Source organism: Megalops cyprinoides, chromosome 7, assembly GCF_013368585.1.
Source record: "Megalops cyprinoides isolate fMegCyp1 chromosome 7, fMegCyp1.pri, whole genome shotgun sequence".
In the NCBI taxonomy this organism is placed as follows: domain Eukaryota; kingdom Metazoa; phylum Chordata; class Actinopteri; order Elopiformes; family Megalopidae; genus Megalops; species Megalops cyprinoides.
Window position 1 is genome coordinate 964115 of NC_050589.1, and position 10090 is coordinate 974204.

The window sequence follows — 10090 nt, forward strand, 5'->3', positions numbered from 1 at the left end:
ACAGAGGGCCCGGGGGGGGGGGGCTAAGATGCAGAGAGAGATGCTGACAGAGGGCCCGGGGGGGGGGGGCTAAGATGCAGAGAGAGATGCTGACAGAGGGCCCGGGGGGGGGGGGGGCTAAGATGCAGAGAGAGATGCTGACAGCGGGCAGAGTGGGAGGGGCTAAGATGCAGAGAGAGATGCTGACAGCGGGCAGAGTGGGAGGGGCTAAGATGCAGAGAGAGATGCTGACAGCGGGCAGAGTGGGAGGGGCTAAGATGCAGAGAGAGATGCTGACAGCGGGCAGAGTGGGAGGGGCTAAGATGCAGAGAGAGATGCTGACAGCGGGCAGAGTGTGAGGGGTTAAGATGCAGAGAGAGATGCTGACAGTGGGCAGATGATTCACAAGTAATTCATTCAAACACAAATAAAAAGCATCATAAAGAGCATCACCAACTGAGATTCTGAAGAAACAGCATTGGCTCACGACAGAAAGAATAAAACTGCACTATGCCTTCAGGGTTCTAAAATACTGTCCCTGCTTCCTCTGGTGCAGGAAGTTATGTCTGTAAAATGAAGATTCACACTACCAGTACTTTCACTGTGCTGAAGTATTTTTCAGATGACCTCTAAATCATGAGAAGGCATCCATAAAGACCAGTGGCCATGAAATTCACATTTCTCTCCCTCTCACACTCTTCAGCAGGTTATTTATGGTGCTCCTACCTTTGATGCACATCACCTGACGCTGGTCAGGTTGCATTCTGAAAGTGGTGATGGGCAGCTTTGTGGTACAACCACGGCCATAAGACAATAATGAAGACAAGTCACAGTCATGAGAAATATGGTTGCTTAGTTGTGAATGTCATTACCGTTCTGGTGAGGAGACGAGGAGCGAGCTGCACTGTCCGTGGTCCGTCTTTACGGATGTTTTCAGTTCTGCTCTCATGTTTCCTTCCTCCATCCATCCATCACAGTCCCCCCCGTCACGTTGATTGTGGCATGGCAACTCTGAGTGACAGAGACCCCCTGCTCTGCCTCGGCGGGGTACAGCAACACAATTAGTCCACCAATCACAGAAAAGGATGTCCTCCATTGAAGAGGCACACGGATGCCCTTTGACCTGCTGCTGTCCAGCCTCGCAGCTCTGAGTTTGCAGTCTATGGTCCAGCAACATCAGGGCCTGTCAGATGGGCACAGAGCACGGTGCTCAGTGGCAGAGATCAGAATAAATAAGAGAACTGATCACACTCACCTGCTCTCTGTTAGTGCTTCTATATCAAATGTTATCATTTTAGTGTTATCATATTATTATTCACTTTATTATTCACTCACCATTGCACCACAAACTGACATTTGCATCTTATGGAGGAACAGTCATCAGACACACAGGCACTGTAGTACAGGGACTCTGGCTGGCTGCACCTTCTGCTTTTTAAACTCAAAAGCGTACAAACATGAGAATTTTTCAGGATTGCAAGGGCTACATGGCCAGGAAGCGCCACGATGTTTGTATTTGTTGGCGGTCTTAGCTGGAATCTTTCAATATTTTGAAAAACATTTCAAACATTTGGAATGGCCATTTCTGAGATAAGGCAGGATTTACAGTGAGTTCCCAGAATTCCCAGAATTTCAGACACTGCCACTGTTCTCCAAACAGCCCCACACCTCAGAATTCCAAATAACACCTATCAAAGGAGAACATGATAGGACATGCTTTTTTCTAAATACACAGCATTGCAGCCTTTTTCCAATGTTTTTTTTTGCCTCCATGTAGTTGTACTTTCAGTCACCAATTGAAAGGTGTGAATGAAATTCTACAAAACGGAGTGACCTGCTTTCGTGGGGAGGCAGAGAGACTCCAGCAGCTCTCTCTGCCACGGACTCAGGCCGTTCAGCGAGGGACAGCGTGAATACAGCAGACTTCGTTTTATGAGAAGAAACTTTCTGATCATGATTTCATAATCACATTCATCTGAGGTCAGCACAAGAGAATTTAGCAGATACTGTTATCCAGAGCAACTTAAATAGGTTACAGTTTCATCCATTTATACAGCTGGATATTTACTGAGGCAAGTACCTTACCCATTGGTTCAAATTCAATAGGGAATGCAACCAGCATGGCTGCATCGGTGTGGCAAAATGAATATCGCTCTAAGGTCAAGTAAAAAGGAATATTTCATAATTGATAAACCTGAATAAGATTATTCTTATTCACATAAATAATAGATAATATTTAAATATTGCCAACCCGGAGGAGGTGGGCAGATATTTGAAGTGGTAACAGAGAAACTTCTGCCAAAACTCTTCATTAATTCAGCTTTTTTCCCCCTTCTCTTCTGGTGGGCATCCTTCCTGACAGCCTTTATTCTGTGTGCTGATTTATGGAGCTCTGATGCCCATCCATAACCACACTGCAGCCCGAGAGCCGCACCTGCACCACACACACACACACACACGCCCACACGTGCACACACACACACACGCGCACACACACACACTAACACACACACACACCACTAACACACACACTAACTCACACACACACCAATAACACACGCACACACCACTAACACACACACGCACGCGCACACACACACACACACTAACACACACACACGCACACTAACACACACACACAGTAACACACACACACCACTAACACACACACACACTAACACACACACCCCAAACACATACACACAGACACATGCACACACACACAGTAACACACACAGTAACGCACGCACGCACACACACACACACACACACACACCCCAAACTCCAGCGTTCTGCCATACAGCAGCCCCACCCAATTTTCTTTTTATTTTCATTGGCTGGGGGATGGTTTGATGAGCTTTTATTGGCTGGAGCTAGTTTATTAATCTGATTGCTTTTCCCTGCTGCCATCGTCTTTGCTTTTATCATCATTGCTGTGTCATGGCGTGCACCCGTGTCCGGCTCTGAGGCTGCTGAATTACTCCCGTCTGTCACTCAGAGGAAGCAGCTGCTGCCAGGTCCTGGCAGGCAGACAGGGCCAATATAACACCTGTTTACAGAGAGTTATTCATCACACAGCCCTGCACCACAGAGCGACATTTTCACAGCCGCAAAGCTGGGACAGCCGGGACACTCTGTTTCACTTCCATAACAACCTAAAACAACTCGAAGGCCAGAGTGCTTAAAGACTGTGCCTACACACCTCAGGATTAGTCAGGCTGGCAGTGCCAATCTTACCTCCAGTGCCTCACACCTGAATCAGACCATAATCAGCCAAAAAAGCCGGCGCTTCAGACCTCTCCTCAGAGCTGCTCTCTCCCTCTCCTCAGAGCTGCTCTCTCTCCCTCCTCAGAGCTGCTCTCTCCCTCTCCTCAGAGCTGCTCTCTCTCTCTCCTCAGAGCTGCTCTCTCCCTCTCCTCAGAGCTGCTCTCTCTCCTCAGAGCTGCTCTCTCCCTCTCCTCAGAGCTGCTCTCTCTCTCTCCACAGAGCTGCTCCCCCTCTCCACAGAGCTGCTCCCCCTCTCCTCAGAGCTGCTCCCCCTCTCCTCAGAGCTGCTCTCTCTCTCCTCAGAGCTGCTCTCTCTCTCTCCTCAGAGCTGCTCTCTCCCTCTCCTCAGAGCTGCTCTCTCTCCTCAGAGCTGCTCTCTCCCTCTCCTCAGAGCTGCTCTCTCTCTCTCCACAGAGCTGCTCCCCCTCTCCTCAGAGCTGCTCTCTCTCTCCTCAGAGCTGCTCTCCCTCTCTCCTCAGAGCTGCTCCCCCTCTCTCCTCAGAGCTGCTCTCTCTCCCTCCTCAGAGCTGCTCCCCCTCTCCTCAGAGCTGCTCTCTCTCTCTCCTCAGAGCTGCTCTCTCTCTCCTCAGAGCTGCTCTCTCTCTCTCCTCAGAGCTGCTCTCTCCCTCCTCAGAGCTGCTCTCTCCCTCCTCAGAGCTGCTCTCTCTCCGCAGAGCTGCTCTCTCTCTCTCTCCACAGAGCTGCTGCATTGATGTCTGGCCTTTTCCCTCCTCCAAAACTGTGCCGAATGTTAGTTGCTTGAAAAATTTTTGTCCCTCAAACTGAAATCTTCTTTTAGAAACTTTTCAAGAAGTGCAGTAAATGAGCAGTAATCACCAATAAGAGATTTTTGTGCTGACATTATCTCATACTTCAGGTGATGATTGAAGACATGCCCTGCTAATTTTAGAGCCTGCGCTCATGCAGCGTGTGGAGCGGGAGGAGTCAGTCACTGACGGTGAGTCAGGGACGGCGTGTGGAGCGGGAGAAGTCAGTCACTGGCGGTGAGTCAGGGACGGCGTGTGGAGCGGGAGGAGTCAGTGAGGGGTGGTGAGTCACAGACAGCATGAGACAGAGCAGGAAGCGCCGGGGCCTCCATCACATCTGACCCCTGTGTCCATGGATACTCCTCTGTCCCCATGGGAACAGAGGAAAGTGCCTCTTGCATGCAGAGTGTGTGTAAGGAGCCAGGAGCTGAGAGGTGCAGGTCTGGGGGACAGGATTCAGCAGGTATCTCTGACAATGATGTCCACACAGCTCTCCGAGGGGCACACAGTTAGATTGTTGGCTCTTTATTAGGTATCCCCCATTCCTCTGTTTGCTAGCCTGCTGAATAATATACGAGTCGCTTCATCCTAACAAGCAAATGTCAGACAAGGCAGTTGTGGGGTTAATAGTGCTTCCTGTCCTTTCAGCACAGGGCTGTTTGACCCTCCATCTCACCTTCCCACCAAAGCACAACCCACAGCTTCACTGGCACAAACTGGGCCACAGGTGCCAGAGAACCTCGCAGAGTCGTACAGCTTTAGGTCATGAATGAATGGAATTTTTACACCTGAAATCTGCTGCAAAAAGAGAGCTGCTGGTGGATGATCTGTGTACTCGCGGTGACGTTCTCACAGCTGTGGGAAAGGTATTCGGAATAATTAAGAGTGAATCACAGATGAAACAATGAAGACCGAGAAGTCCTCAGGAGATGTCTGTGTGCACTGTCTCCATCGCCGTGGGAAATGTGTTTAAAATGTCAGCCTGCTTTGTTTGCTGGGAGAATAGAGTGCTTTTGTCAAACAGAGTGCGAAGTGGATTGCTTGTTTCCCTGGTTATTCTTCCTTTTGACAGATCAAATTGGCACAAAGAGCAAAGGGAAAAAAGTCAACACATTCCTATTTCAGGAATAAAGCGGAGAGCGATGAATCCGCAGCTGTCTGGGCAGAGAGTGCAGCTATCGACCGCAGCAGCAGAATTAACTGAAGTATACCGATACAGTACCAAGCTGATGGTGTCTGCGCTGGAATTTTGCACATTCTAAAAGGTCCATCGATCATTTATTCTAAGGCCAAGAGAATGACTTTATCCCACAGGGATTACCTCCATCCTCCCACCCCCTTCTCTCCCCCCTCTCCCTTTCTTCCTCTCCCTTTCTCCCTCTCTCTCCCTCTCCCTCTCCCTCCCCCTCTCTCTCCCTCTGTCTCTCTCCCTCTCTCTCCCTCCCTCCCTCTCTCTCTCCCTCTCTCTCTCTCCCTCACTCTCTCTCTCTCCCTGCTCTGTTTGATCTGACTCGTGACCCTTTGCACTGGGATTATCTCGGCACGCTGTGTGTAGCGCAGAGGAGTGCTTGTAGGAGATTAAACACAGGCAATTTCAGCCTGCATGTGAGAGCCTCGCATGCAGCATATTAGCACTAACAGTGTGAAAGTTGTAATTATGACCTCTTGAACAACACTGCAGTATGGCAGAGGCTGTTTCTACGAGATGTGCCGGCCTCTGTAATTGAGAAATTGTTATTCATAAATTCACTGGTCCCACGGCATGTCTCCCAGAAGTGTGACTGTCAAGTGAATTGTTTTGTAAATATGTAAAGCAATTAACTATACATACCAAGATAACTTAGTTTGCAATGTAATTTGCTTCTGATAGCCATATATCTAACTATGTGATTCTCTTACAGCTCACTAGCTGTAGTTTTATTTTGCACAACACCTTCACTGCCTGCTGGCAGCGCTGAGCGCAGCTCCTGTTTGCACAGTAGTTATGCTGCTCTGTGACCAGTGAATCAGTTACAGACCTGTCCTCGGTTACCACGGAGCTGTTCAGCCATTTAGTGTGACTCCAGGGTTCTGCACTGCCGTTAGCCCTCTGGCACATATATAGTATGTTCCTTCCTTCTCCACTGCTGTCCAGGAGCCTCTCAAACACAGTTTCCCCTAGTCAGAGAATCAGTCTCCAGTTTTTCCAAAAGTGGTTGTGGGTTCTGTGGTTTTTCAGTTCATTCTGCCCAGCCCTCTCTGCCAGTTCACCTGTAAAAAAAATATGACAAATACATTTTTATGAGTTAATTTTTTTCACTGATGACAGTAGGAGATGCTAACAGAGGAAGGCAGCAGTGGTGCTGTGTGAGAGAGAGGAGAGTGTGTCTGTGTGTGTGTGAGAGAGGAGAGTGTGTCTGTGTGTGTGTGAGAGAGGAGTGTGTCTGTGTGTGTGAGAGAGAGAGTGTGTCTGTGTGTGTGAGAGAGGAGAGTGTGTCTGTGTGTGTGTGTGAGAGAGGAGTGTGTGTCTGTGTGTGTGTGAGAGAGAGGAGTGTGTCTGTGTGTGTGTGAGAGAGGAGAGTGTGTCTGTGTGTGTGTGAGAGAGAGGAGTGTGTCTGTGTGTGTGTGAGAGAGAGGAGTGTGTCTGTGTGTGTGTGAGAGAGGAGAGTGTGTCTGTGTGTGTGTGAGAGAGAGAGGAGTGTGTGAGGACACTGTACTGGAGAACAGACAGGCTGGCTGCTGGGGAAACAGCCACTCTGTGGATTTCTGCGGATTTGAGATCATCAGGAATTTAAGATGACCATGACTTGCTCCTGCAGCTTTATGAGTAAAAATAAGGTTCAAATAATCATGCCACACAATTAATCCCTCCCCCCCTTTGCATCCTTCAGAAAATATCTTGCTTTTGACTGGGGTATATACCACACACACACAGATATACACACACGCATGCACGCACACAGACACACACGCACGCAGGCGCACACACACACATACGGACACACAGACACGTGCACACACACACGTGCGCACACACACACTGCTCTCTGCTCCAGTGTAATGAGTCTCTGGTCTCTGCTCCAGTGTAATGAGTCTCTGCTCCAGTGTAATGAGTCTCTGCTCTCTGCTCCTGTGTAATGAGTCTCTGCTCCAGTGTAATGAGTCTCTGGTCTCTGCTCCAGTGTAATGAGTCTCTGCTCCTGTGTAATGAGTCTCTGCTCTCTGCTCCAGTGTAATGAGTCTCTGCTCCAGTGTAATGAGTCTCTGCTCCAGTGTAATGAGTCTCTGCTCTCTGCTCCAGTGTAATGAGTCTCTGCTCCAGTGTAATGGGTCTCTGCTCCAGTGTAATGAGTCTCTGCTCTCTGCTCTTGGACTTTAACAAGAAGTGATAGAAAGGGAGTGAGAGAAAGACAGAAGGAGGGGGGATGAACTGAAAGAAGAAAGACTGCCAGACTGGCGTAGTGTCTCCCTCTGGGTTGTTTTCCCTGTGAGAGTTGGCCAGAAATAACAGTTCATTCCTCCCACTAATGAAGCCAATGGGTCAGGGGGACAGACCCAGCGGAGTACGCAGGCGGGCAGAGAAACAGTGCAGCACAGTGAGAATGCGCTGGCCAGGGGGACAGACCCAGCGGAGTACGCAGGCGGGCAGAGAAACAGTGCAGCACAGTGAGAATGCGCTGGCCAGGGGGACAGACCCAGCGGAGTACGCAGGCGGGCAGAGAAACAGTGCAGCACAGTGAGAACGCGCTGGCCAGGGGGACAGACCCAGCGGAGTACGCAGGCGGGCAGAGAAACAGTGCAGCACAGTGAGAACGCGCTGGCCAGGAGGACAGACCCAGCGGAGTACGCAGGCGGGCAGAGAAACAGTGCAGCACAGTGAGAATGCGCTGGCCAGGGGGACAGACCCAGCGGAGTACGCAGGCGGGCAGAGAAACAGTGCAGCACAGTGAGAATGCGCTGGCCAGGGGGACAGACCCAGCGGAGTACGCAGGCGGGCAGAGAAACAGTGCAGCACAGTGAGAACGCGCTGGCCAGGGGGACAGACCCAGCGGAGTACGCAGGCGGGCAGAGAAACAGTGCAGCACAGTGAGAACGCGCTGGCCAGGGGGACAGACCCAGCGGAGTGCGCAGGCGGGCAGAGAAACAGTGCAGCACAGTGAGAATGCGCTGGCCAGGGGGACAGACCCAGCGGAGTGCGCAGGCGGGCAGAGAAACAGTGCAGCACAGTGAGAATGCGCTGGCCAGGGGGACAGACCCAGCGGAGTACGCAGGCGGGCAGAGAAACAGTGCAGCACAGTGAGAACGCGCTGGCCAGGGGGACAGACCCAGCGGAGTACGCAGGCGGGCAGAGAAACAGTGCAGCACAGTGAGAACGCGCTGGCCAGGGGGACAGACCCAGCGGAGTACGCAGGCGGGCAGAGAAACAGTGCAGCACAGTGAGAACGCGCTGGCCAGGGGGACAGACCCAGCGGAGTACGCAGGCGGGCAGAGAAACAGTGCAGCACAGTGAGAACGCGCTGGCCAGGGGGACAGACCCAGCGGAGTACGCAGGCGGGCAGAGAAACAGTGCAGCACAGTGAGAACGCGCTGGCCAGGAGGACAGACCCAGCGGAGTACGCAGGCGGGCAGAGAAACAGTGCAGCACAGTGAGAACGCGCTGGCCAGGGGGACAGACCCAGCGGAGTACGCAGGCGGGCAGAGAAACAGTGCAGCACAGTGAGAACGCGCTGGCCAGGGGAACAGACCCAGCGGAGTACGCAGGCGGGCAGAGAAACAGTGCAGCACAGTGAGAACGCGCTGGCCAGGGGGACAGACCCAGCGGAGTACGCAGGCGGGCAGAGAAACAGTGCAGCACAGTGAGAACGCGCTGGCCAGGGGGACAGACCCAGCGGAGTGCGCAGGCGGGCAGAGAAACAGTGCAGCACAGTGAGAACGCGCTGGCCAGGGGGACAGACCCAGCGGAGTACGCAGGCGGGCAGAGAAACAGTGCAGCACAGTGAGAATGCGCTGGCCAGGGGGACAGACCCAGCGGAGTACGCAGGCGGGCAGAGAAACACAGAGCCCTACGGCAATGCGAGGGAGACAGACACACACAGACGCTCCCGCACAGAGACGCCCCTCCCCTTCCCATCGTATACCACTCTGACCAATCACAAATCAGCAGAATATCCCCCACCCTTCCACCTCTGGAACTCCTGAGGGCTGACCAATGGAGAGGATAGCAGGAACAAAACACAAAAATGCCCCACCCACATGAGGGAGAGAGAGAGAGAGAGAGAGAGAGAGAGAGGGAGGGGAAAGAGGGAGGGAGAGTGAGGGGGAAGCTGCATGCTTGAATGAGAGAGGGAGAGACGGAGAGGGAGGGAGAGAGAGGGAGGGATTGTGGTGTAGATTAAGTGAGCTCTGTGGAGTTGGAGAGAGCCAGAAACAGCTGGAAGAAGCAGCGGCAGTCAGACTCCGGCGTCGCTGTGCTGGCGGAGCAGCGGAGAGGGCAGGAGAAGCAGAGGAGGATCAGCGTGTGTAACTGTGAGTGAGGGGGGCCGGGGTGTCCTGCAGCCAGAACCCGGGAGCATCTGCACCGGCCGTCCTGGCGTGCGACGCTGACAGCGACCGTGTCCAAGCCTGTGCAAGTCTGACCGTGTCTGACCATCTCTGACTGTGTCTGACCGTGTTTGACTATATTTGACCATGTCTGACCGTATTTGACCGTCTCTGACTGTGTTTGAGCGTGTTTGACTGAGTTTGAGCGTGTTTGTGTCTGAGCATGTCTGACCGTGTTTGACCTTCTCTGACGGTGTTTGAGCGTGTTTGACTGTGTCTGAGCGTGTCTGACCGTGTTTGACCGTCTCTGACGGTGTTTTACCGTCTCTGACGGTGTTTGAGCGTGTTTAACTGAGTCTGTCACTGCTTGAACTGCACAGAGTAAGACTCTTTTTTTTATTCCAGCTCATGTTTACAGAGGAGGCTGCTGCCACTTTCTGGATTGGATTAGATTTGATTTGAAAACCATCCAGTCCTGACGGAGAGGTCATCGCCCCACGCGGTCCCTGACGGTCCCAGACAGTCACACCGGAGCGGAGGTGGCACTGATCCCGGGT